General features: G+C 54.9%; 1 protein-coding gene across 4 annotated transcripts in view; it reads left to right on the forward strand.

Annotated features, from left to right (window-relative positions):
* Positions 1 to 26878, forward strand: part of GNB1 (G protein subunit beta 1) — a 79525-nt gene that overhangs the window by 15822 nt on the left and 36825 nt on the right. For 2 of the 4 annotated variants that reach the window (XM_070079416.1, XM_070079418.1), the window contains exon 2: positions 25337 to 25385. The exons of 1 other annotated variant lie outside the window; for it this stretch is intronic. The gene's annotated coding sequence lies outside the window, so the exon portion shown is untranslated. The remainder of the gene's footprint in view (positions 1 to 25336; positions 25386 to 26878) is intronic. One more of the 4 variants, XM_070079417.1, reaches the window with a different exon arrangement.

A 26878-nucleotide genomic window follows, 5' to 3' on the forward strand; every position in this document is an offset into this window, starting at 1 on the left:
AAGTTGTGATTAGAGTCGTGGGTCCCTCTGTCCGACCAGGGTAGGTTGGAGGCTGGGGTCCACCAGGCCATTGGAAGTGGGCTTGGTCAGTCTGGAACCTGCCTGACAGTGTTTCCTGAATGTGTCAATCCATCCAGACGCCCAGGGCATCTGCAGCGTCGGAGCTGGGGCAGAGGCCCGTGAAGCCACATGGCGAGGCCATAACCCCAGGGGTTCACCTGGCAGCAGGTGCACTGTTGGAAAGGCTCAAAGGTGGCTTCATTGCTGGGGGGTTTGGGGGTGGCTCCTACTGCTCCACGGAGGCAAGTCTGCAAGGGAAGAGAGGTTCTTTGGGACTTAGTCAGAACAGGGGACGTGGTGCCTGGCAATGGGAAGGCATGGGAAAGAGGCCTTTTGCATGGGCGAGTGACGAGCATACCCTCTTTGCACTTGTTTTTTCAGACTGAAGCCAGGATCCAGGAGCTCCATTCGGGTCTCCCACCTGGGTGCAGGGACCCAGGCACGTGGGCCATCTGCTGCTTTCCCAGGCCATCGGCAGGGAGCTGCATGGGAACCGGCACCCGTATGGGATGCTGGCATCGCAGGCAGTGGCTTAACCTGCTACGCCACATGCCAGCCCCACCCCCCCTTTTTTTTTTTTTAAGTTTATTTTATATATCTGAAAGGCAAAGTTAGAGAGAGAGAAGCACGATTGGGAGAGAGGGCTTCTGTCCACTGGTTGACTTTCCAAATGGTCTCAACACCTGGGGCTGGGCCAGGGCAAAGCCAGGAGCCTGGACTCCACCTGGGGCTCGCACGTGGGTGCAGGAGCCCAAGCACTTGGGCCGTCTTCTGTTGCTTTCCCAGGTGCACTAACAGAGAGCTGGATCACAACCCACGCTGATGAGATGTCAGCCTCCCAGGTGGTGGCTTAAACTGCTGCGCCATAGAATGCCGGTCTCCATGTTTCAGTAGGGGAACGGTCCGATACATTTCCATTAAGTTAGAATGATGAGTCCCCAAGAAGACGCTGATTACAGTTAGCATGCTATACTTTCAGAACGTTGTCTTCAGCTGTCAGACAAGAGCTTTAGCACAGCAGTATTTGCTTACAGATTTAGACAGCGCTGACCGTTCCTGCTTTCATCTGAAGACACAGATCCCATCTGCTGGTTCCTCCCTGATGCCCAGTGTCGGTCTCCCTGTGGGTAGCAGAGATCCAACTGAGCAGTCACCTGCTGCCTGCCAGGATGCGCAGCAGCGGGAAGCTGCAATGGGAAGCGGAGCTGGGAGTGGGCGTGCGCTGGGGACACGGCATCCTCGGCAGCGTCGACCACCGCACCGAAGCACCTGTCCTCAAGAGCTGTTGATTTTTCTCTCGTTTCCACACTTATGTCCTGTCCAGCGGAGCTTCCAGTGATGCAAATGTTCTTACAAGCATTTTATGCCGGCGCCGCGGCTCACTAGGCTAATCCTCCGCCTGCGGTGCCGGCACCCCGGGTTCTAGTCCCGGTCGGGGCGCCGGATTCTGTCCCGGTTGCCCCTCTTCCAGGCCAGCTCTCTGCTGTGGCCCGGGAGTGCAGTGGAGGATGGCCCAAGTGCTTGGGCCCTGCACCCCATGGGAGACCAGGAGAAGCACCTGGCTCCTGCCATCGGATCAGAACGGTGCACCAGCCGCGGCGGCCATTGGAGGGTGAACCAACGGCAAAGGAAGACCTTTCTCTCTGTCTCTCTCTCTCCCTGTCCACTCTGCCTGTCAAAAAAAAATTTATGTTGGAGTTTTTATTTAAAATACTTAAATAATATAAATATTAAATTAATGTTAAATATTAAATTATTTAAGTATGTTAAGTTTTTAAAATATTTTAAAATTATTTTATTTTTGAAAAAGTTTTCATTTACTCATTTGAAAGCTGGTTCATTCCCCAAATGTCTGCAACAAATAGGGGTAGGCAGGAACCCAGTCCAGGTCCCCATGGGTGGCAAGGACCTGAACTTGAGCCGTCACCTGCTGCTCCCCAGGGTTCACGTTAGCAGGAAGCTGGGTCAGAAGCAGAGTTCCCGGGACTGGAACCGGCACCAGATATGGGATGTGAATGTCCCAAGTGCTAGCGTTAGCCATTCCTCCAAATATAAGCCCCAAAACACGATTTTTTTTAGATTTATTTGTTTGAAAGGCAGAGAGACAGAGAAGGAGAAAGAGAGAAAAGATTTTCCAAACACTGGCTTACTCCCTGAATGGCCACAACAGCTGGGGCTGGGCCAATCCAAAGTCTGGAGCCTGGAATTCTATCTGGGTCTCCCACATGGATGGCAGGTGCCCAAGTGCTTGGATCATCTTCTGCTGCTTTCCCAGGTGCATTAGCAGGGAGCTGGATTGGAAGTGGAGCAGCCGGGACTCGAACCAGCACTCCAGTGTTGGGTGCTGGTACCACTTACAAAGTGACAGCCTTACTGTGCCACAATGCCGGCCTTCCCCCCGTGGGAATTTTCAAAGATTGTTTGGATTGCTGAAGGAAGAGTAGATTATTGGCACAGAAAAAGACAAGTCATTTAAAAGACATTTTGAGAAATGAGGTGGCATTGCTAAGGGTGGTGACTGTGGGAGTGAAAAGAAGTGGCTAGGTTTCTGTCTGGTTTGGAGGCAGAGTCAGCCTGGTTGCTGTGGGAGAACAGAGGGGACAGCTAGCGGTGAGGGGCAGGGTGGTGTGAGGGCAGTCCAGAGTCAGCTGTGATCAAGTCTGTGGGCCTGCAGTCCAGTCTGGAAGTCTTAGTATTTAAGTTCTCATGAATAGCGGCCGGCAACCTTGTGTGGGACGCCCACCCTGGAGGCGGGGTTGAGGCTGTGGAGAGGGGCAGCTCTTCAGGGAGGAGTGGGGGTGGAGACCAGCTGTGAGGAAGTGGACAGTACCGGGCGGTGGCTGTGACAGCCAGATCGGAATGAGACAACGTGGGAGAAGGGAGAGGGGAGACCGCGTGTGGCTGTGGCCTGGAGAAGTCGTGCTCTGCAGAGGAGCAGGGAGAGGGCTCAGAAGTTGGGGTGAGTGGGGAGCAGTGCAGGGCCCTGCTCTTTGACAGGGAGATTGATTACGTGGGTGAGTCTGAGAACCTGGCTGTGCCAGTGTGTTCCCCAGGGCCTTACTGGCTGCAGATGCTGATCCAGCTGGTGAGGGGTTCATGAGTGGTCAGCTTTGCTTTGCCTCTTCTCTTCTCTTCTCTTCTCTCTTCTCTCTTCTCTCTTCTCTCTTCTCTCTTCTCTCTCTTCTCTCTTCTCTCTTCTCTCTTCTCTCTTCTCTCTTCTCTCTTCTCTTCTCCCTCTCTCTCTCTCTCTCTCTCTCTCTCTCTCTCTCTTTCTCTCTTTCTCTCTTTCTCTCTCTCTCTCTTCCTCCCTCTCTCTCTTCCTCCCTCCCTCCCTCCCTCTTTCTCCCTCCCTCCCTCCCTCCCTCCCTCCCTTCCTTCCTTTTTTTAAGATTTATAATAGAAAGAGATGGCACTGGTTTCCAGATGGCCTGGCCTGGGTCCAAGCCGAAACCATGAGCCAGGAGTTTCATCTGGAGCTCCCACGTGTGTGGCAGGGCCCAAACCCATGGGCCATCTACTGCTGCTTCTCCCAGGCCACTAGCAGGAGCTGGATCTGAAGTGGTGCTCATGGGAAGCTGGCGCCACAGGTCTCGGCCTGGAGGAGCCAGCTTTTCTAATGAGCCCGCAGGTGCCATCCGTGTTCCTGGTCCATGAACCACAGGGCGAAAGGCAGCGTGGCTGATGTCGGTGGGAAGTTGATGGGGAAATCGGTGCAGTAGAGAGAGGGTGGCGGGAGGCTAGAGGAGTTCTCAGTTCTCTTTGTACCCTTGCGCCTGGCTTATGCTGGGGCTAGCTGTTAGGTAGGAATCAGTGGTCCTGTGACATTCTGTGTCAGCTGGCTTCACAGCTTTAAAATTTGTCCCAGTTGCTGTGGGAGACATGATGCTATTGCCTTTCAATGCTGTGAAGTTAAGCAGAAGTTTGAATTTGTGTAAAATGTTTTATATCAGAGATGAGTTGAACAGACAATGATGTGTTCTAACTTCAGAAGTTCTCGCATGCATAAATCTGCTTATGATGTTTGCTGTGCTTAGAATATTAGGTTGTGGAGGAGACGAGGTTAGATTAAGAAAGCAGAGTTTGAGAGAGAGGGGGATTTGATTGTTAAAAACCAAAAGATTTGTTTTTGAATATGTGTATAACAGAGGCCCGTGTTGCGGCGTAGTGGGTAAAAGCACTGCCTGGGACGCAGCATCCCACATGGCTGCCGGTTCGAGTCCTGACTGCTCCTCTTCTGATCTAGCTCCCTGCTAGTGCACCTGGGAAAGCAGCGGAAGATGGCCGATGCCCTTGGGCCCCTGCCAGCCACATGGGGAGACCTGGAGGAAGCTCCTGGTTCCTGGCTTCAGACCAGTCCAACTCTGGCCGTTGCTGTCATTTGGGGGGTGAACCAGCAGATGGAAGACCTCTCTCGGTCTCTCCTTCTGTCTCTGTAACTCTGCCTTTTGAATAGATAAATCTTCAGAAAAAAGAATAACAAAACAAAGCAGCACTCCATGTGCATTAATGTATTTATTCCTTGATCAGTTGAATATTGTGAGTCCTGACCAATTATAAAATCAGGTTGGTTCAGGGCAGGTGTTGTGGCTCACTTGGTTAATCCTCCGCCTGCAACAACCCCTGTGACCACTGGTTTGAGTCCTTGCTGCTACATTTCCGACTCAGCTCCTGCCAGTGTGCCTCGGGGCCCAAATACCTGGGCCCCTGCACCCGCGTGGGAGGCCCAGATGGAGCTCCTGGCTCCTGGCTTCGGCTTGGCCCAGCTCTGACTGTTGGCTGTTGTGGTCGTCTGAGGAGTGAATCAGCGCATCTCTCTCTCTCTCTCCGTAACTGCCTTTCAAATAAGTAAATCTTAAAAAGAGTTGACAAATTATAGCTGCTCAGATTTATGGGGTACAAAATGATGTTCAGATTTTGAGTACAGTGTGGAATTACCAAATCAAGCCAAGAACCCGACCATCACCTTGAATGTCTCAGGTTTGTGATGAGAGCATTCAGGATCTGCCCCCCGGTGATGCTGAGTTCAGGACTCAGCTTGTCGCTCACGCGGCTGACACTCAGAAAGCAGACGTGGTGTGGGCTTTCGGTGCCTGCTTAGGGGCTTGCTGTGCCTGCGTCTGGATTCGAGCTCTGGCCCTGCTGCTGCTTCCAGCACCTTGCGAACGTGCTCCCCGGGAGGCAGCAGTGGTCTCCAGTGCTTGTGTTCTTCACCCGCGTGGGTACCCAGCTTGAATTCCAGGATTCTGACTGCTGCCCTGCCCAGCCCTGACGGTGTTGCAGGCATTGGAATGGTGGGAAATCTCTGTCTTGTCTCTGTCTTTCAAAGAAAAAGTGAAAATAGGTAAAAATATTTACAGTTACTCTTCCTTTGTATCTGAAACATTGTAACCTTTGATTATCTTTCCATCCTCCTACTTTTTCAAAAATTATTTATTTATTGGAAAGTCAGAGTTAGAAGAAGAGGCAGAGAGAGGTCTTCCATCTGCTGGTTCACTCCCCATATGGCCTCACTTGCTGGGCCAGCTGAAGCCAGAAGCCAGGAGCTGCTTCTGGGTCTCCCATGTGGGTGCAGGGGCCCAAACACTTGGGTCATCTGTTGCTTTCCCAGGTCATTAGAAGGGAGTTGGACCAGAAGTAGAGTGGCCAGGACTCGAACTGGTGCCTCTGTGGGATACCAGTGTTGCAGGTGGCAGCTTTACCTGCTATGTCACAATGCCAAACCCCTTTAGTGTAGTCTTTTCATAGGCGGCTGGCACTGTGGCATAGCAGGTAAAGCCACAAGCTGTGATGCTGGCGTCCCATCTCCCTGCTACTCACATGGGAGACCCAGAAGAAGTTCCTGGCATCTGATTTTGGTGTGGCCTACTTCTGGCCGATGTGGCTATTTGAGGAGTGAACCAGCGGATGGAAGATCTCTCTCTGACTCTCCCTTTCTGTAACTCTGCATTTCAAATAAGTAAAATCTTAAAAAAAAAAAATATTTTCATAGGTGCTGTGGTCTCTCTTTATGGCACCTGGTAGTCCTGTCTGCCTCTTCCACTGGTGTTTGTGTAAGAATGCATGCGGTGGGAACTGTTACGTTGACACGGAACCTAACTGAATCTGTTCTCGGTAGCGTTAGATAGTGACACTCTGCAGTCACTACAGGGCGATCCCACTAAGCTGTGAGCAGGTGAAGTTTAGCTGGCGAAGGTGGTTGGGGCTGGTGGAGACTCGTGGTCCTCAGGGGGAAAACGCGTCAGCAGTGCGGTGGGCCTGGAGATAGAGCGCAAAGCGGCGTGGGAGAGCTTCCCCGGGCGCTGACGCGATGAACGTGCGCCCTCTGAGGCGTGCAGGACTTTCCTGTGTCCTGGAATCTGCAGGATCAGTGGGCGGGATCACCCGAGTATGTGGTTGGATTCATTTTCTCGGGGTGCAGGGTTAGCTGAGGGAGACGCATCTTCAGGCCACTGGAGGCTGTAGGGACACTCGTTTGCACACAGGGCGGTGACGAGAGGATGACTGGTGATGCTGTCGGGAGACCAGTTACTGACTCAGGTGACTGAGAGGCAGGAGGGGTGAGGTGCCCGGGAAAATCCCGGGGTCAGAGCTCTGGCTGCGGCCTGACGCTTCGGGGTGCTTCGGGGCACCTCTGCTCCTCGGTGTGTGGCCACTGAGACTGTCTACATTTTCAAGTGGTTGAGAAACAAACAAGAGCGTGTGCGGCGGGACGATTCTCCAGTCCTGGTCGCCTGTGTCCGTCCATGAGGTGTTCGAGTGCAGCCAGGCTCTCTGCGAAGGTTTGCCGCTGAGCGTCTGGGAGAAACAGCTGCCCATGGGCGTTCAGCTTGCTGAGCTCTCCCCACAGAGGAAGCAGGCAGACAGGGGCCACACCCACCCTTCTGACCGCTTTGTCTTGTTGTTTTTAAAAGCTTCCTGTTGTTAGGGTGGGAATTGTGGGTTAAGGATTCCCACATCCCGTGTTGGAGCTACTGGGATTGAGTCCCACCTCTGCTTCTGATCCGGTTTCCTGCTCCGGTGTGCGCTGGGAGGCAGTGGGGGAGATCCGGCTGGAAATCCTGACTTCCACCTGCCCAGCTCCTGCTGTTGTGGCCGTTTGGGGAGTGAACCGTCGGATGGAAGGCTGATGTCTGTCTCCATTTCTCTCTGTCGCTCTGCTTTGCAAATAAATGATTTAAATGTGAATTATGGCTGTTAGGACAAGCAAACTTTTTAAAAAAGATTTACTTTATTTATTTGAAAGGCGGGGTTACAGAAAGAGAGAGAAAGATCTTCCATCTGCTGATTCACTCCCCAAATGACTGCAACGGCGGGGGCTGGGCCAGGCTGGAACCAGGAGCTTCCTGTGGGTCTCTCAGGTGGGTTCAGGGGCCAGAAGACTTGGGCCATCTTCCACTGCTTTCCCAGGCACATTAGCAGGGAGCTGGATCAGAAGTGGAGCAGCTGGCACCTGAACCAGCACCCATATGGGATGCCAGCATTGCAGGACAAGGAAGCTTAAAAAAAAGGTGTCTGTGATCAATTAGGAGCTGACATACAAACTAATGATGGGATATTCTGTGTATAAGTGGAGGTAGGGGCCGGTGCTGCGGCTCACTTGGCTAATCCTCCACCTGCGGCGTTGGCACCCCAGGTTCTAGTCCCATCTGGGGCACCGGATTCTGTCTCGGTTACTCTTCTTCCAGTCCAGCTCTCTGCTGTGGCCCGGGATGGCAGTGGAGGATGGCCCAGGTGCTTGGGCCCTGCACCTGCATGGGAGACCAGGAGGAAGTACCCGGCTCCTGGCTTCAGATCGGCGCAGCTCCGGCCGTAGCGGCCATTTGGGGGTGAACCAACGGAAGGAAGACCTTTCTCTCTGTCTCTCTCACTGTCTATAACTCTTTGTCTCTCTCTCTCTCTCTCACTGTCTAACTCTGCCTGTCAAAAAAATAAATAAATAAATAAAAAGAAGAAGAAGAAGTAGAGGTAGGGGCTGCCTGGTGCAGAGAAGCGTGATGGCTTCGTCGCTGCGCACGCAGCCCCCAGAAAGGCGTCTCAGCACAGGTGCTTGTCAAGTCTGCAGACTGCGGTGCGTGCCCCGGGCAGCCTGTCTGTCCCTTCCCAGTGCAGCAGCCACGCTTTCCTGAGTTGGCCAGTGAGGTTCTTCAGGGCACCCTGAGTGGGGAGTAAATCATTGCACAACGCACACGACTGAATGCTGGCCCCCTTGTCATTCCCTGTGGCCCTCCTGTGTGTTTGTAGCCAGTCCCCCCCGGCCCCCCGCCTCGGGAAAGCTCTGTCGCTGATTGGATTGGTCAGAAACCCTCCGCCACTCAGTGCTGGCGACCAGGGGGAGGAGGTGACTGGGGTCGGGGCTGCACTTGGTGTCTGGAGACATCCGTGGTTGCACAGCGTGGCGGTGCTCCTGGCAGCTGATGGGCAGATGCCAGGCACACTGCTCAGCGCCCTGAAGCTCACGGCGCTGGGTGCCACATGCCCTGTGCTGCTGGCCGAGCTGTGGCGCTTGGGCAGGTGCGTGAGTGGGCTCTGCACACCCCCCACTGGCGTTTCTCTGAGGAATCCACCGAGCTCGGCTTAGTCCCTTCCTCTGTTTGCTGAGCCGACTCCCTCCAGCTCCGTCACAACAAAGTCCTGTAGACCGCTGCCGTGACTTAAGAAGCTGGTTTGGATCACACAACGTGAAGAGAAGCTGGAGGGCGAGCCCTGTCTCAGTGGGCTGTGCCAAGAGTGTCCTGGTTGGCTTTTTTCCTCCCCTTAATATTTATTTATTTATTTGAAAGCCAGAGTTACACAGAGAGAGAAGGAAAGGCAGAGAGAGAAGAGAGCAAGCCCTTCCATCCGCTGATTCCCTCCCCAGGTGGCTGCAGTGGCCGGAGCTGCGTAGATCAGGAGCCAGGAGCTTCTTCCAGGTCTCCTACGTGGATGCAGGGGCCTGAGGACTTGGGCCATCTTCCACTGCTTTCCCAGGCCACAGCAGAGAGCTGGATTGGAAGTAGAGCAGCCATGACTTGAACCAGCGCCCATATGGGCTGCCGGCACTGCAGGCAGCGGCTTTACCCGCCATGCCCAGCGCTGGCCCCCTGGTTGGCTCTTGCAGAGGTGGGGGCACATGTGGTGGCTCTCGCCCGCCCTGCCTGGGGGTGGCAGCTGTGGGTAGGAGGGGAGGAGAGGTGGCCCTGGCAGGTGCTCTCGGTGCACGGCGCTGGCCCCCTGGTTGGCTCTTGCAGAGGTGGGGGCGCATGTGGTGGCTCTCGCCCGCCCTGCCTGGGGGTGGCAGCTGTGGGTGGGAGGGGAGGAGAGGTGGCCCTGGCAGGTGCTCTCGGTGCACGCAGCATTTTCGTCGGGTGCATTACGCAGCGTGAGGAGAAGGTGACGTTCATTTCTCCTCCTTGCCACTGAGGTTTCCGTGTGTCCCTTCAGTCTGTACTTGAGCACAGCCCTGTGTTATGGTGGCCCTGGCGGGGTGTCGAGATGAGCGGGTTTTGCGTGGGTGCCGAGTGCTTTCTCCCCTGTGTGCTAACCGTCCCTCACGCCTCAGGAAGCAGCTCCCCAGCCAGGAGCACATGCTGCCCTCGGGGCTGGGCCTCCTCCCGGTCTGTCTTGTCTTTCTTGCCCTTGGCGTTTGAAGGACCAGCCACTTGATCCTGGATGACCACCCTCACCGTGGGCCTCTGGGCTTCCTCCCTGTTGGATTTGGGTTTGTGCGTTTTTGGCAGAATAACCACGGAAATGTGTCCCAGTGTCCCAGCGTTGTCTGTGCTGCATGCAGGGTCCAGTTCCAGCCTCTCCTGGGGCCTTGGCACCACACGGGGCTGCTGGGCTCTGCCCGGTCTGCTCCCGTTCCTGCTCAGCCCTCAGTCTGAGCTGTGCCTGTCCTAGGGCGCCTGTCAGAAACCAGGTGCCGAGTCCCTGCTGGGTTTTGTTCTGGGCCACAAAGGTTAGGAAGTCAGTTCCTACTTTTTTTTTTTTAAAGATTTATTTATTTGCTCGAAAGGCAGAGTTACAGAGAGGCAGAGAGAGTGAGAGCTCGTCCATCCACTGGTTCACTCCTCAAATGGCCGCACCAGCCAGAGCTGGCCTGATCCGGAGCCGGGAGCCAGGAGCTTCTTCAGGGTCTCCCACACGGGTGCAGGAGCCCGAGGACTTGGGCCATCTTCTACCGCTTTCCTAGGCCACAGCAGAGAGCTGGATCATAGTGGAGCAGCCGGGACTCAAACCGGCGCCCGTATGGGATGCTGGCACTGTGGGTGGCAGCTGTACCCACTATGCCACAGCGCTGGCCCCAGTTCCGACTCTTGATGAGTGTCGGGTGTATCTCTCCAGTTCAGGAGAGCGATAGGTAAGACTCTTCAGGTGGAGTTGGTGTTGAGCAGGGGGTGGTCTTGGTAGGTTGGTTTGGACCCTGTCTCTCTACCTCTTCTCACAGCTCCCTCCTCTTCCTCCTCCCACCCCACTGCTGCGGGTCGGTCCCTCTTGGCTTCTGCGGCACCTGCATGAGGCCAGATGTGATTCTTAATGCAGAGGTTCCCATTTCACATTGACCTTAGACCAGATGAATCCTTAGGTCTAAACAGTTCAAGTTGTATATCCTGGGACCTCAAATAGAAGGAAACTGTCCTATGTTTTCTTAAGTAACCGTGGTTACACTCCGGCCGCCACCCCTCCTTTCCTGTTCAGTGTTGACTTTCGTGCAGAGCTTTATTTTTTATCAAAGCGACCACTGCGTGCTCAGCTTTGTTAGGATGTGACGTCATCGGGAAGGGCATAGCGCCATCTGCTGCTGAAGTCCTGAGCCGTCTCGAGCTGGTCACTCGCAGTTGTCCAGCTGGTGTCCTGTGAGCCGAGCGCAGAGCTCGCGGTGCGGCTTTGAGCCAGGACTTCAGCAGCTCACGTTTTGTCTGAAGTGGGCACTGGGCTGCCGTGTGTGCTGCAGAAGGGAGCTGCCCACTGGAGCTCCTGACTGGTGGGAGGAAGTTCTCTGTCTCTGCGGGAACCAGAAGGAAGCCATGGCAGTGCAGTCTGCTACCGGAAGAGAGATGGGACGGCACTCACGCGAGACCTTGGCAGGCCCCACAGAGGGGCTTCCTCAGCGTTCAAAGCAGGGTTTCTATGGAAACATTGGAGTTCATCCCCTAACACACTGGGGAAGGTGCATTGTGGTGTAGCAGGCAAAGCTGCCGCCTGCACTGCCAGCATCCCCTGTGGGCGCTGGTCGAAGTCCCAGCTGCTCCACTTCTAGCACAACTCCCTGCTAACAGCCCAGGAAAAGCAGCAGAAGATGACCTCAGGGTTTGGGCCGCTGCTACCCGTGTGGGAGACCAGGATGAAGCTCCTGGCTCCTGGCTCCAGTCTGGCTCAGCCCTGACTATTGTGGCCACCTGGGGAATGAACCAGCAGATGGAAGACCTCTCCCTGTCTGTCCTTCTCTCTAATTTGACTTTCGGTAAACAAATAAATCTTTAAAAAAATAATTAAAACAGACTTTTTTTTTTTCTTTTTAAGATTTATTTGAAAGTCAGAGTTACACAGAGAAAAGGAGAGGCAGGGGGAGAGAGAGAGAGAGAGAGAGAGACTGACTGACTTTTCCATGATTGGTCGCCACCCTTGGCTGGCTGATATTCACAGAGCTGCCTTGGGAGTGCCAGGCGTGGTGCTGGGCCCCTCACCTCCCTCCATGGTCCACACGGCACTTCCTGTCCCTGGGCAGGGCCACACTGCCCCAGAACTCCCAGAGGTGAGCATCAGGGCACTGCTTTACCGAGGTCTCTTTGGGGTGAGCTTTGCTCCTAGAAGTACAGTGGGAGTGACCCAGTGTTCACAGTTCTGTGTGGTGGTGCTTGTTTTGTTCCTCATTAAAGATGACTTGGGTGGAATTTTGGTCATTATAGCTTTTCTTTCTTAATATGAGATTCGTCTTTAAACTTATTTTTCCTTGAAAAGCAGAGTGATTGAGACAGAGATTTCCTGTCCCCTGGTTCACCCCCAGATGCCTGAAGCAGCCAGGAGCCAGAACCAGGAGCTCAGCCAGGTCTCCCATGTGGGTGGCAGAAGCCCATGTACTTGAGCCATCACGGCTGCCTCCCGGGGTGCATCAGCAGGGAGCTGGGATTGGGAGCGGAGCCAGGACTTGTACTGAGGGACTCTGGTATGAGATCTGGGTGTCCCGCACAGTATCTTTTTTTTTTTTTTTTTGGACAGTCAGAGTGAACAGTGAGAGAGAGAGAGAAAGGTCTTCCTTTGCCGTTGGTTCACCTTCCCATGGCGCGCTGCGGCCGGCGCACCGCGCTGATCTGATGGCAGGAGCCAGGTGCTTCTCCTGGTCTCCCATGGGGTGCAGGGCCCAAGCACTTGGGCCATCCTCCACTGCACTCCCGGGCCACAGCAGAGAGCTGGCCTGGAAGAGGGGCAACTGGGACAGAATCCGGCGCCCCAACCGGGACTAGAACCCGGTGTGCCGGCGCCGCAGGTGGAGGATTAGCCTAATGAGCCGCGGCGCTGGCTATCCCTCTCTTCATTAAACTTCGTTGGTACCAAAAAACAAGCAAGCAAACAAGATACCATACATGGAAGGAAGGCGGGCACCACAGCAAGAGCTGAGCCACGGGGAAGCAGCACCGCCACAGACACGGGTTCAAAGGACACACGTGTCCCAGCCTGGACTGACACTTTCAGTGCTATGCACAGTTCGAGAGCACCATCTTCCATCTGCTGGTTTACTCCCCGCATGGCCCAATAGTCGATGCCGGGACTGGGCCTGGGCCAAGTCAGGAGCCTGGAACTGCATCTGGAGCTCCCGTGTGGGTGCAGGGCCCAGCACTTGGACCATCTTACACTGCTTTCTGTCGCTCCCCCATTCGCGGAGGAAGGACACAGGACCCTGTGCTGTTCTTTCGTCTGCTCGGCCCTTCCCGGGTTTGCTGCTGGTCCTTCCCAGGTTGGCTGCCGACCCCTCCACCTCCGTGGAGGGGCGGCTCCCTCTGCCACTTTCCCCGCTTCCGCGGAGGAGCGGCACACCGCTGGCCAGCTCTCTGGGGGGCTGCTCAGGTGTTCCTTCAGCTAGATGTTCCTGGTGCATGTTGTCTCTCTCCTCCTTTATAGTCCTCTTCCACCAATCCCAACTCTGCTACCCACACGCCGAGCATGCTGCTCTCCTCCAATCAGGAGCAGGATCAGCTCCTGCAGCTTGTCAAACTGATGAGGCAGCTGCGTAGAGGTTGTTTGGTCTCTTTCTCTCAGCGCCATATTGTGGGAGAGCAGATGCATAGAATAAGTCTTAATTCCAGTAACTTAGTCTAGTCTCAGTTGCTCCCCACAGCTTTCCCAGGTGCATCTGCAGGGAGCTGAATTGGAAGTGGGGCAGCCAGGACTTGAGCCGGCGCTCATACGAGATGCTGGCAAACTAGGTAGTGGCTTAACCTGCTGCACCATGCCGGCCACAGACTTTCTTTCCTAACTAAGCATTTACCAAGTATTCAAGTGAACTAAACTTCCTTCATCAAAGAACCATCTGTCATTAAAAATTCAAGGAGCTCAGAGGCCCAGCCCTAGCTGCTATAGCCATTTGGGGCAAGACCAGCAGGTGAGAGATCTCTCCCTGTCTCTCCCTGCCCTGGCCACTCTGTCTTTCAAACTAATAAATAAATAAATCTTTGAAAAAAAGGAAGAAAAAGAAAACCAGGAGCTGGCGCTGTGACGTAGCAGGTGAAGCCACCGCCTGCAGTGTCGGCATCCCATACGGGCACCAGGTTAAAGCCCTGGCCCGCAGCATCCCATATGGCTGCTCTAATTCCCATCCAGCTCCCTGCTGTGGCCTGGGGAAGGAGTAATGGCAGATGGAGTCCTTGGGCCCCGCAACTGCGTGGGAGACCCAGAAGAAGCTCCCGGCTCCCGGCTTTGCATCAGCCCAGCTCCGGCCATTGTGGCCATCTGGGGAGTGAACCAGCGGGTGGAAGAGCTTTCTCTCTCTGCTTCTGCGCCTCTGTCTCTCTCTCTCTCTCTCTCTCTCTCTCTCTCTCTTTTACAGGCAGTTAGTGAGAGAGACAGAGAGAAAGGTCTTCCTTTTTCCGTTGGTTCACCCCCCAAGTGGCCGCCATAGCTGGCATTGCGCTCATCCAAAGCCAGGAGCCAGGTGCTTCTCCTGGTCTCCCATGGGGTGCAGGGCCCAAGCACTTGGGCCATCCTCCACTGCACTCCCTGGCCACAGCAGAGAGCTGGACTGGAAGAGGGGCAACCGGGACTAGAACCCGCGGTGCCGGTGCCGCAGGTGGAGAATTAGCCTAGTGAGCCGCTGCATCAGCCATTTGCCTCTCTCTAACTCTCTTTCAAATAAAATAAATAAATCTTAAAAAAAAAAAAAAAGAAAAACCAATCTAAGGGTGGGCATTTGGAGCAGATGTTAAGATACTGGGCGGGGGCCGGCGCCGCGGCTCACTAGGCTAATCCTCCGCCTTGCGGCGCCAGCACACCAGGTTCTAGTCCCGGTCGGGGCGCTGGATTCTGTCCCGGTTACTCCTCTTCCAGGCCAGCTCTCTGCTGTGGGCCAGGGAATACAGTGGAGGATGGCCCAAGTGCTTGGGCCCTGCACCCCATGGAGGACCAGGAGAAGTACCTGGCTCCTGCCATCAGATCAGCGCGGTGCGCCGGCCGTGGCGGCCATTGGAGGGTGAACCAACGGCAGAGGAAGACCTTTCTCTCTCTCTCTCACTGTCCACTCTGCCTGTCAAAAAAAAAAAAAAAAAAAAAAAAAAAAAAAAAGAGAGAGAGGGATAGCAGTTGGACTGAACATTGCAGGAGTGGAGATAACAGTTAATTTGCTGTCACATCCAGAGATGGAAGTGGCAGGTTTGCTAGGGCTGGGTCTAAACAGCGGGCAAATTGCCTACTTAACCTCTGCGGAGTCTCCCTGTGGGACCCTTCTCAGATGCACCCCATCAGAGAGCCTTTGTGTCCCATCTGTGCGGCCACCCAGTCTCACGTTTAACAATGGATGGCACCTGACCAGCTAAAATGAGGCACATCACTTGCTGTCTGCCTCCCTCATCCAGAAAGTAAACTCTCACGGTGAGAGCCGTGTGTGCTCCTAGATCAGAGCTCCAGTGCCCAGCACGTGAGAGCCTGGTCAGCAGTCGGAGGGAGGGAGCCTCACAACTGTGGGCCCGCGTGTCGAGGCCGTCGACCGTGAGTGCTTCATCCACAGCTCACAGCTTCGATCCTGCTTCAGGGCTGTCCTGTGGTGTGGCCGTCTGTGTACTCAGACTCCTGGAAGACAGTCACACTTGCTTCACTCTGGCCCATGCTAGTTCCTGGCAGTGCAGCTCAGAGTCCAGGTGGTAAACGCAGGGTTCACGGTGCCTTGGGATGTGTCCCGTCCAGTGCCCATTGCACCTTCCGTGCCTCGCAGCTGTCACAGGCAGTGAGATGCTGACGTCCTCAGCTGCTGCGCTTGGCAAGCTTGTCCCTTCTCTCTCTGTGCGGAATATTTTGCTTTTCAAGTGCTCTCGGGCAGTTGAAGCCCAGCAGTTGAGATGCCGGTGGCCCGGGTCTCAGTGCCTGGGTTTGCAGACCCTGGGACGCAGTGGCGCCGCGATGACTGTCCTGGGATTGGGTTTCTGCTACCTGGATTGAGTGCCCAGCTCCTGGCTTCAGCTCAGCCCAGTTCCGACCACTGGGGGCATTTGGGGGGTCTGTCTCTCTCTGCTTCTTAAGTAGATGAAAAATATGACTTGTCTCTTCACTCTTCAAGGCAAAAGTAAGATTTCTTTCAAGAGACCAGTGTGCTGGGTTGCTGGGGGCGGGGGGGGGGTTGGTTCTCCCTGGATTTACTGAGCCACACACTGGAAGCAGAATCCCGGATGCCGTGGGTAAGGCAGAGCGCTCCGAAGCTTGATTTTCTCGTGCCGGAGCCCCACGTCAGAGCCATCCCTGAGCAGCGCTAATGAGGCAGTGACATCCGGGGCTTGAAGAGACGAGGTGGGGTGAGGGTGGGGAGCTGGGAGCAGGCTGGCAGCAGGGGTGGGGTACAGGGCGTGGGGGCATTGGTTGCACGGAGTGGCACCAGGGTAGAAGGGAAGTCCTGAGTGTGTTGGGGGTCTGGTGAGGCTGTCAGCCCGGTGAACAGGGAAGGGATGCTAACTTCCCAGGCAGACAAGAGGGGCCTGAACTCAGACCACTGCTGTGCGTAAGGAACCCCCGTGTGCTAGAGAGCGGGAATCCCCAGGAGCAGATGGCTGAGGTGGGCGAACTGCAGAGGAGTAGCCTCCTTGAGACCAGTTGGAGGGATCACAGAGGCCATGGCTGAGCACGGGGCGTGTCGGTGTGGTAGACTGACGGGGAGGACAGGTCTGGTATTGCCGTCGTGAGGTGGGAGCTCTTGGGGTGGACCCTGGGCACAGAGACTCAGCTGAGAGGAGGAGAGACATGGACGTGAGAGCCCTGCTGCACGTGTCTGTGCCTGGCATCTGGGCAGTGGCTGCAGGGCACCTGCTGCTGGCACGGGTGTGGGTGGGTGAATCACTTCTTCCCTCTTTTCTTGTTAATTTTGTTTAAAGATTTATTTATTTATTTGAAAGGCAGAGTTGCGGGGAGGGGGGTGGGGGGTGGGCGTGTCTTCCATTCCCTGATTCATTCCCCAAATGGCTACAACAGCTGGAGATGAGCTGACCAGGAGCCAGCAGCTTCTTCCGGGTCTCCCACGTGGGTGCAGGGGCCCAAGCACTTGGGCCGTCCTCCACTGCTCTCCCAGGCCACAGCAGGGAGCTGGATTGGAAGTGGAGCAGCCGGGACTCTTATGGGCGCCGTATGGGATGCCGACACTGCAGGTGACGACTTTGCCCGCTACGCCGCAGTGCTGGCCCTGTAAATAATTTCATTAGGTCCCTTGCTTGCAAGAAACAAATCAAGTGAGGTTCTAGGGTAAGAAGAGAACAGTGAGGCCTGGAGGGACGAGGCCGGGTGGGTGCGGCTGGCGGCCCTGCCTGTGTTGTGCTGTGGCTGCTCTGCTCCGCTCAGTTTCCGTGCTGGGGGGCGGTGTTTGCTTGGCCAGCTGTAGTTGTAGTGCAGGGGCCAGGCTGTGTGCAGTGTCAGTGCCCACAGAAGCCAGCACACCGTCCCAGCCTGCGCGGTTGATGGAAGCACAGCACTTGGAACGGTTGTCTGTAAGCTGACCGGAGCCTCCCCAGGGCCAGCCCTTGTTCACAGCCCAGGCTGAAAGAAAAGTGGGAATGGGTGGAAAGGACGCGGGAAGGAGAGCAGTTGACGGGGGAGATGGGAGGAAGACTTTTTTCCAAAGTCTTCGTTTATTTGAAAAGTGTGGTGACACTGGTTCTCTTTCCAGTGCCTGTGACAGCTGGGGCTAGGCCAGAGCTGGGGGCTCAGACTGGACTCTGGGTCTCCTTCACGGGTGACAGGGACCCAAGTGCTTGAGCCACCACCTGCCGCCTCCTAGGGTGCACATCAGCAGGAAACTGGGTTCATCGTGGGGGAGGGGCTCAACCCCAGGCGCTCTGTAGGGTGCAGGTGTCCAGGAGACTCAGCCGCTGTGTCAGATGCCCTCCTGTGGGCTCGCGGGCTGGGGGCCAGCAGCGCCTGCCCCCGGCTTCCTCAGGGACCCAGTCCAGAGAGGCGTCTGGAACGTGAGGATGGCTGAGTCTCTGTGCGTTAGAACAGTCTCACCTGTGTGTGTGTGTGTGTGTGTGTTTCCGTTTCGCTTTGCAGTCTAGTTTGGTGCACCGGGGCGTGCTCAGGAAGCTCACCTGCTGAATTGTTGTGAGGCTTAAACAACACACAGTCTTAGAGCAGCTCCACACACAGCTGAGTGCGCTGTGGCTCAGGTCTGGCGTGAGCACTGCGAGGGGCGGAAATAAAAAAATAAACTAAAAGTTGATCTCTGAAAGAGCAAATGGAAAAGCCTTCAGTAAGACTGAGAAATAAATACATGAATTAAAGTTAAATATCTTTTTAAATACATGGTTTAAAAAAAATTTTTTTTATTTTGACAGGCAGAGTTAGACAATGAGAGGGAGAGAGACAGAGAGAAAGGTCTTCCTTCCATTGGTTCACCCCCCAAATGGCTGCCACGGCCAGCGCACTGCGCCGATCCGAAGCCAGGAAGCCAGGTGCTTCCTCCTGGTCTCCCATGCGGGTGCAGGACCCAAGCACTTGGGCCATCCTCCACTGCCTGTCCCCCGCCCCCGCCCCGGCCACAGAAGAGAGCTGGACTGGAAGAGGAGCAATCGGGACTAGAACCCGGCGCCCATATGGGATGCTGGCGCCGCAGGCGGAGGATTAACCAAGTGAGCCATGGTGCTGACCCCATATAGGAGTTGGGTGCAGAGCTGGGACTTGAACCAGGCATTCCCACATGGGATGTAGGCACCCTAACTTCTTCTCCATATGCTGTCCCTTCACACTTGCCCTTTTTTTTTTTTTTTCTAAGATTTATATATTTATTTGAAGGTAGAGTTACACAGAGGCAGAAAGAGAGAGAGGTCTTCCATCCGCTGCTTCACTCCCCAGATGGCTGCAATGGCCAGAGCTGGGCCAATCAGGAGCCAGGAGCTTCTTCTGGGTCTTCCACGTGGGTGCAGAGGCCCAAGGTCTTGGGCCATCTTCTGCTTTCTGAGGCCGTAGCAGCGAGCTGGACTGGAAGTGGAGTAGCCGGGACTTGAACTGACACACATATGGGATGCCAGCACTCAGGCAGTGGCCTTACCTGCTACACCACAGCACTGGCCTTGGCACCTGATCTTTAAAAAAAAAAAAAAAAAAAGATTTTATTTATTTATTCGACAGCTAGAGTTACAGACAGTGAGAGAGAGAGACGGAGAGAAAGGTCTTCCTTCCATTGGTTCACTCCCCAAATGGCCGCCATGGCTGGCACTGTGCCAATCCGAAGCCAGGAGCCGGGTGCTTCCTCCTGGTCTCCCATGTGGGTGCAGGGCCCAAACACTCGGGCCATCCTCCACTGTCCTCCCGGGCCACAGGAGAGAGCTGGACTGGAAGAGGAGCAACCAGGACTAGAACCCGGCACCCATATGGGATGCCGATGCCGCAGGCGGAGGATTAACCAAGTGTGCCTCGGCGCCGTCCCGGCACCTGATCTTTTTACATAGCAGTCCCATCTTTGAGTAGTAGTCCCTGGAGACTCTGACCTAGTACTGTCCTGAGTGTGGACCGGCTTGCTGAGGGAGGTGTGGTGCCCACAGTCACTTTTGTCTTGGCACCACTTGCAGCACCTTCTGCTAAGTGGCCCTTCTGCCCTGGACTTGTCATGAAACCTGTGCTGTGCCCTGTCCTCTTGTCCATCAGAGGACACAGCCTGAGCCTCTGAGTGCTGTTCTCTCCAAGGCTTTCCTGGAATCACGAGGGCTCTGTGAAACCAGCCCATCCTGCATTTTATTGGCTTAATTTGCATTGGTCCAGTTCTGCTTTGTTTACATCGTAGGCTAATTTCCCATGCTTTCTCCACTGGACTGTGAGGCTGATCGTGAGTGCTAACGTCCGTGTCTCACATCTAGGCATTAAGAAGTGCTTGTTGCATGAATGAGTGTTCACATCTAGGCACTAGGAAGTATTGTTGCATGAATGAGTGTTCAGAGGGTTTGGCCCAGGGAAAGCCAGGGAGTCAGACTAGAGGCCAGGCAGGAGCAACCCGACACCGTGCTGGCCAGGAAGCTGTGGTCTGGAAGCTTTGCACGGTGTGTGTGCTGGCTGGTCCAGAGCCCAGTGGGCAGCGGGGCGCAGGCTTGCAGCACGCCACCGCCTGGCCGTGCACCGAGGTTCTCCGAGCTTTGTCATCAGGGGGGTAAGGAGTCACTGGTTTGTGTATAACTCGGTGTGCTCATGGATTTGATGATGAACTTGTGTTTTCAGATCTTTGATTTGAGTTTACAATATTTAAATTTCGACAAACTTAGCCTTTTTACTTCCTCCAGCTTCCCTGAAGAGCTGCTTTCTGCAAAGATTCAGTAGACAGTTTCGGGAAGTTGTGTCCACCTGGCTTCTTGTCGGGTTCAGAGTCGCCCTGGGGCCTCTTCCTCAGCTGCCTGCCCCCTGCTGGCTCCAGAGCCAGTGGACAGGCTGCTGTGCCTCGGCCTTCTGCCTGCAGGCGGTGTAGCCACGTGAGCCGGCTGCTGCTCTGAGAGCACTTCACCGCTGGGCTGGGGTCTTGTCCTTGGTACCGAGTTCTCTGGGCACGTGGTCAGGGAATGGTCTGGTATTTGGATCTTGGTTTTGCCCAGGAATGAGCCTAGACTGCTCTTCACGTGTCCACACGCTGTCAGCATCTGTCGCTCCCCCTCTTCGTGGAGGAACGACACAGGACCCTGCGCTGTTCTTTTGTCTGCTCGGCCCTCCCCGGGTTTGCTGCTGGTTCTTCCCGGGTTGGCTACTGTCCCTTCCACCTCCGTGGAAGAGCGGTTCCCCCTGGCCACATTCCCCACTTCCGCAGGGGAGCGGCACACCGCCGGCCGGCTCTCTCGGGGGCTGCACAGGTGTTCCCCTTAGATGTTCCCCTTAGATGTTCCTGGTGCATGTTGTCTCTCTCCTCCTTTATAGTCCTCCTCCGCCAATCCCAACTCTGCTACCCACACGCCGAGTACGCTGCTCTCCTCCAATCAGGAGCAGGATCAGCTCCTGGAAGTCATCACTCAAGTTGGCAAGAGGCAGCTGCGTAGAAGCTGTTTTCTCCTCTCCCAGCGCCATATTGTGGGAGAGCAGATGCATAGAATAAGTCTTAATTCCAGTAACTTAGTCTAGTCCGAGTTGCTCCCCACAAGCATCCTGTTTTTGTTGTTGCTGTTTTTGTTTTTTTAAAGATTTAGATTTATTTATTTATTTATTTGACAGGTAGAGTTACGGGGCTGGGGACCCAAACGGTCACCGTGGCTACGTTAGGTAGAAAGTCAGTTATGAGCTTACGTGTGTGTGACATAAAGGCCTAAAGAGAAGACATCTATGTCCAGCACATGCATCTGCATCTCAAAGTCATCCTGACAGTGTTTCAGGGGCAGCCCGGTATTCGCATCCTGCCCTGCCCCCTTCCACCTGATAACCTGCCAGGTGGAGGTCCCCGCCCCTTCTGCCTGACAAACCTTCCACAATCTCCCAGGTGCAGCCCAGTCTCTGCATCTCAAACACCCTGCTCTGATCCCCATTCTCTAGGGGGTCCTGCTCACCCTTCCTCTGAACCCAGGATGGCGCCAGCTAGGCTTCCTCCTGTCTGATACCTTCAGCTATTTACATCCAAAAAGCCCTTAGTTCCAAGAGGAGCAGAGGTGGGGAAGCAAGACCCATCTCCTTAAAAACCCCCTGCGCGCTCAGCCCTCTGCCTCTCTGCTGAGCCGCCCGCCCGCCTGCCCAGGTGTACTCTCTCCACTCAACCATGTAACCTCCACCCCACCCCACCCCCCAGTCTCTCAGGCTCTGTCTGGAGAGGTGTCCATCCATCCTTACGGATGTCCCTTCCCTAATAAAGACACAGGGCCTCAGCATCCACTGGCCAGAAGGGGACCAATGAAACGCCACACACAGGCACGCTACTCAGAAATACAAGGGGTCAAGCACGGACGTGCTAGGAGACAGCACGCGGGGGTGGCGCCCGTGATGAGTGACAGGTTAATGGGCGCAGGGCTTCCTTCTGGGGAGAGGAGTCAGGCAGAGGTGGCAGCCACAGGATACTGACTATGTGAGGACCACGGAGTCAGTCACCTAAAGACGCTTAACTTAATGTTGCAGCAATTTCACCTGAGGAAAAAAAGGCTTGGCTGAGTGTGGGCCCTGCTGGCTAAGGCTCCGCCGGGAGCCTGCACCAGGGACAGGGCCAGCGCCAGGGCCAGGGCCAGGGCTGGATGCTCGCCCCGCTCCGGCCCAGCTTCCCGCGTGCAGAGGCAGCAGCGATGGCTGAAGCGGCCGGGTGCCTGCTACGCACACTGGACACGCGGACAGACCTCCCTGCTCCCAACTTCAGCAGCCCAGCAGTCAGAAGCATGGAGGGTGCCCAGTGCTGAGAGTGCCCCCTCCTCAAATAATAGAAGCTTTAAAATAGAGGCCATGGGGCCGGCGCCGCGGCTCACTAGGCTAATCCTCCGCCTTGCGGCGCTGGCACACCGGGTTCTAGTCCCGGTCGGGGCACCAGATTCTGTCCCGGTTGCCCCTCTTCCAGGCCAGCTCTCTGCTGTGGCCAGGGAATACAGTGGAGGATGGCCCAAGTGCTTGGGCCCTGCACCCCATGGAAGACCAGAAGAAGCACCTGGCTCCTGGCCTCGGATCAGCGCGGTGCGCCGGCCGCGGCGGCCATTGGAGGGTGAACCAATGGCAAAGGAAGACCTTTCTCTCTGTCTCTCTCTCACTGTCCACTCTGCCTGTCAAAAAAAAAAAAAAATAGAGGCTATGGAAGCAAAGCTGGAAAACAATCAGAAATCAGCAAATGTACACTACCCCTCCCCCAGGGAAGGCCCCACACACGTGAGGCAGCAGCATCCCACTGGGCTGTCTGCTGGGGGGCTGCCTGTCCTGTCGCTCTCTGAGGTGGGGGTGCTGGGGTGTTGTCTGTTGCGGGCTTCTGCAGGGTTCTGTCAGCAGCAAACACAGCCCCTTCCCCGGCTGTAAAAGCCACCAGATGTCCCCTAGGGGGCAACAATGGCCACGTTAGGAATGCCTGGTTTATGGTGGTCATAAGTATCCTGATAAGTCCTCCACACAGCAATGCTTCAAGGTGAGACACAGGTCACCCAGGCCAGGGTATAACAGAGTTTGCTTCCTGCACACCTGCTCTCGCTCACTCGCTCCCCCCGTCTTCGCCCCTTTCCTCCAGCCTGTTAGATTTCCCCCATTAATAAACTTTCCCTTTGAAAAGAGAAAGAGATTTTAAAACATGAATCAGAAAGCTGCATCCTAGATCGCTCTTTCCCGTGTCCAGCGCCTCGTGCGCGGCCCAAGTCACCAACAAGGTTCGAGCCGCCTGCTTCCACAGAGGACGCTCACGGTCACCGGGTGCGTCTCCCTACCTTCCGCTCGCAGTGGCACAGTCCGGGTCGGGGTAGGACGCCGCCAGGGGCCGGCATTGTGGCACAGTGGGCAAAGGTGCTTCCTACAGCACAGGCCAGCCATGTCGGCGCCGGTTTGAGTCCTGGCTGCTCCACTTCCTATCCGGCTCCCTGCTGGTGTGCCTGGGAAAGCAGCGGAGGGCGGCTCAAGAGCCTGGGTCCCTGCGTGCACCCGGAGAGCTGCAGGAAGCTCCTGGCTTCGGATTGGCCCAGCTCCAGCTGTTACCGGAGAAACTGCAGGGCTCTTGTCTTCGCGCAAGAAAGAATTCAGGCGTGAGACAGAGAGTAGTGGGAGGTAAAATAGCAAGGTTTATTAGGGAAGGGACATCCGTAAAGACGGATGGGCACCTCTCCAGACAGGACCTGGGAAAGGGTGCAGTCGCTCGGACTGGGGGGGGGGGCGAGGAAGGAGTGAGGTTACATGGTTGAGTGGAGAGAGTACACCTGGCCAGACCAGGCGGGCGGCTCAGCAGAGAGGCAGAGGGCTGAGCGCACAGTCCGGTTGAGGCCGGGGGGGGGGGGGGGGTTAAGGAGATGGGTCTCTGTCTTCACACATCTCCCCCTGAAACAAAGGACTTTATGGCTGTAAATAGTAAGAAGCTCCTATCTGAGTTTTTCCCTGAAGGTATCAGACAGGAGGAAGCCTCGCTGGCGCCATCCTGGGTTCAGAGGAAGGGTGAGCAGGACCCCCTAGAGAATGGGGATCAGAGCAGGGTGTTTGAGATGCAGAGACTGGGCTGCACCTGGGAGATTGTGGAAGGTTTGTCAGGCAGAAGGGGCGGGGACCTCCACCTGGCAGGTTATCAGGTGGAAGGGGGCAGGGCAGGATGTGAATACCAGGCTGCCCCTGAAACACTGTCAGGATGACTTTGAGATGCAGATGCATGTGCTGGACATAGATGTCTTCTCTTTAGGCCTTTATGTCACACGCGCGTAAGCTCATAACTGACTTTCTACCTGACAGTCGGTGCTGTGTGCACGTCAGCGAGTCTCAGGGCGAACACTTTGCTGGGTGAGTGCTGAGAATTCCTTTTCTCACTGAGGCAGTCTTGGCTTGGTGTGACTATGTGAGTGTGGGCTTTTGTTAAGATTTATTTAATTATTTGAAAGAGTTAACAAAGAGAGAGAAGGAGAGGCAGGAGGAGAGAGAGAGAGAGAGAGGTCTTCCATCCACTGGTTCACTCCCCAATTGGCTGCAATGGCCAGGGCTGAGCCGATCTGAAGCCAGGAGCCAGGAGCTTCTTCCAGGTCTCCCACGCGGGTGCAGGGGCCCAGGGACTTGGGCCGTCCTCCACTGCTTTCCCAGGCCACAGCTAGATCAGAAATGGAGCAGCTGGAACTTGAACTGGCGCCCGTAGCGCTGGCCCCTCTAGTAACAGGATTCTAACCCCTACTCTCCTGCTTTTCCGTTAATTCAAGATATATTTACCGTGAGGCACGTCTAAGGGATTTTTAAGAGGTTGATACCACCCTAAGGCTTCCTGGTCTGGCTGAAAGGCCTGTGAGAGCATTTCAGGTATGGAAAGCCAAGACTGTCGCAAAAAATATCCTACACGGAGGATCTCAGGAAAGAAAGGGCCATCAAAGAAGGCTGTACTCTCTCTGAAGGGAGGAGAGAACTTCCACTTTGCTCACGGCCGTGTCCAAATACCGATGGTGTCTGTGGTCACAAAAGGCTGCCATAGCCTTGGCAGCCCATGGCAAGAGCCTCGGTGATCACTGATGTCATAAACAGGCGTGTTAATTGCTAAAGGAACAACAGAAGTCACTGCGCACTTACTCCCCACGTAGGACCTCTGTCCTTAATGAATTGTACTATGCGAATCGTCTGCAGATCGTGTTCTCAAACTGTACTCTGTACATTGTGTGTGTGCATGGGGGCAAATGGTTGGTGTGTGCTTGACATGGAGTAGGTCCTCTGTATACAAAATCAAACTAACAATGAGATGGGAGAGGGAGGTGGGATAAGAATTGGGGTGGAAGGGTGGATATGGGGGAAAGAACCACTCTACTATGAAGTTGTATCTATGAACAAATGCATTCATTAAATAAAAACTGAAAAGGTTGATACCAATTTTTTTTCCACACTGAAAAACAAAATACTGTAATAGTACCAAGTAAAGCAGTTGGGAGAATGGTAGCAGTGTGGGAGGGGTAGCTCTGAGTGCTCTCAAAGGGAGTGTTTCATCGGTACCTGAATGCAATGCAAATATAGCCTTTTCTGTTTGTTGCAGACAGATTTACATGTGTTGAAGACCAGACCAGAAGCACTTCTGAATTAAGGTAATTTTGATACAGTTGATACTGGTCAGTTTTTAAAATGCAATACTTAAGTTCCATTGGTGTTTATATTTTTAAAAACATTTTCATTTACTTGAAAGGGAGAGGGACACGGAAACAGGCACAGACACATCTTCTACCCCGTGGTGGCTCCATCCCCAGACGCCCGGGACAGCCAGGGCTGGGCCAGGTGGGCGCCTCCCCCACGGGTGGCAGGGGCCCAAGTCCTTGAGCCATCACCATTGCCTCCCAGGATGCGCACCAGCAGGAAGCTGGACCCAGAAGCAGAGCTTGGACTTGAACCCCAGCGCGCAGGCGTGGAACATGGGCGTCCTGTGAGGGGTCTTCCCGTGGGATTGTTTCTGTAGCAGCCTGGTTTCTGTTACAGCTTTGCACTCTGTTTTTTACTCCCCAAGATGGTTTAAGAACAGTTAGATCCTCAGAGGGGTGATTCCTGCTTCAGCAGGGAGGTTCGCTGCCCCAGACCAGGGCTTTCGTTCTGGCTACTTCTTTCACTACAAAGGAGGAGGACCCTTTTTCCAGTTAAACCTTCGTTGCACCAGTTCCGATGCAGACCCTCGAGTAAGGCCTGCAGGACTTGAGGAGTCTCCGGTGTGTGTAGGGGGAGGGGAAGCTGGCATCTCCAGTGCTGGCTGCCGGTGGCTCTGGGGGAGGGCGCGCTGTGTCCTTGGGTCATTCCTGCAGCTCTTGAAGTGTAGATGCTTGCAAATGGGAAAGGAAAAGGAAACTGCATGGCAGGTGTCAGCAGTATCGTTAGGCAGAAGGTCCCCATGGATCACAGATCTAAGTACAAAACCGGAACTAGGAGCTCCTGTAACAAAGCACAGAAAATTGGCTTGAGGTTCAGCAGAGGCTTTTAGAAAGAACATGGCTGGCACCGGGGCAGAGCAGATAAAGCCACCTTCCACACGGGCCCCCCCTTCAACACTAGCACCCCACATGGGCCCTGGCAGAGCAGATAAAGCCACGACCTGCAAGGCCAGCTTCCCATGTGGGCACTGGTTTGAGCTGCTCCTGGCTGTCCACTTCCAATCCAGCTCTCTGCTAATGTCCCTGGGAAAGCAGCAGCAGATGTGTGGGAGACCCAGGTGAGTTCCAGGGTCCTGGCTGGAGTTGCCAGCCCTGGATATTGGAGCCATTTTGGGAAGTGAGCCAGCAGATGGTTTTCTGTTCTCTCTCTAACTCTACCTTTCAAATACATAAATAATTTATCTAAATAATTACTTACCAATAAATGTGTGTACACGTGTACACACACATATATAAAGACTTGTACCTGGAGGACTCTCAGAACAACTCATCTGAGGGGCCGGTGCTGTGGTATGGCAGCAGGTGAAGCTGCTGCCTGTAGTAATGGCATCCTGTGTGGGCGCCGGTTCAAGTCCCGGCTCCTCCACTATAATCCAGCTCCCTGCGAAAGCACCTGGGAAAGTGCTTGGGCCCCTGTCCCCATCATGCATGTGGGAGACCTGGAT

This window comes from Oryctolagus cuniculus, chromosome 7, assembly GCF_964237555.1.
Source record: "Oryctolagus cuniculus chromosome 7, mOryCun1.1, whole genome shotgun sequence".
Taxonomy (NCBI): domain Eukaryota; kingdom Metazoa; phylum Chordata; class Mammalia; order Lagomorpha; family Leporidae; genus Oryctolagus; species Oryctolagus cuniculus.